The following is a 751-nucleotide window of genomic DNA, read 5'->3' on the forward strand; positions in this document are numbered from 1 at the left end:
AGGAAGGAAAGAACGAACGTAAGAAAGAACGAACGAACGTAGGTAGGAAAGAACGAACGTTGGAACGAACGAACGTAAGAAGGAAAGAACGAACGTAGGAAGGAAAGAACGAACGTAGGAACGAACGAACGAACGAACGTGGGAACGACCGAACAAACGTAGGAATGAAAGAACGAACGTAGGAAGGAAAGAACGACCGTAGGAACGAACGAACGAACGTAGGAAGGAAAGAACGAACGTAGGAAGGAAAGAACGAACGTAGGAATGAAAGAACGAACGTAGTAACGAACGAACGAACGTAGGAACGAACGATCGAACGTAGGAAGGAAAGAACGAAGGTAGGAAAGAAAGAACGAACGTAGGAAGGAAAGAACGAATGCAGGAAGGAAAAAACGAACGTAGGAACGAACGTAGGAACGTAGGAAGGAAAGAACGAACGTAGGAAGTAAAGAATGTAGGAAGGAAAGAACGAACGTAGGAAGGAAAGAACGGACGTAGGAACGAACGAACGAACTTAGGAAAGAAAGAACGAACGAACGAATGTAGGAGAGAACGAACGAACGTAGGAAGGAAAGAACGAACGTATGAAGGAAAGAACGGACGAAGGAACGAACGAACGAACTTAGGAAAGAAAGAAAGAACGAACGAACGTAGGAGAGAACGAACGAACGTAGGACGGAAAGAACGAACGTAGGATGGAAAGAACGAACGTAGGAAGGAAAGAACGACCGTAGGAAGGAAAGAACGAACG

The sequence above is a fragment of the Octopus bimaculoides genome, chromosome 28 (genome assembly GCF_046866305.1).
Source record: "Octopus bimaculoides isolate indiv1 chromosome 28, ASM4686630v1, whole genome shotgun sequence".
NCBI classification, from domain to species: Eukaryota; Metazoa; Mollusca; class Cephalopoda; order Octopoda; family Octopodidae; genus Octopus; species Octopus bimaculoides.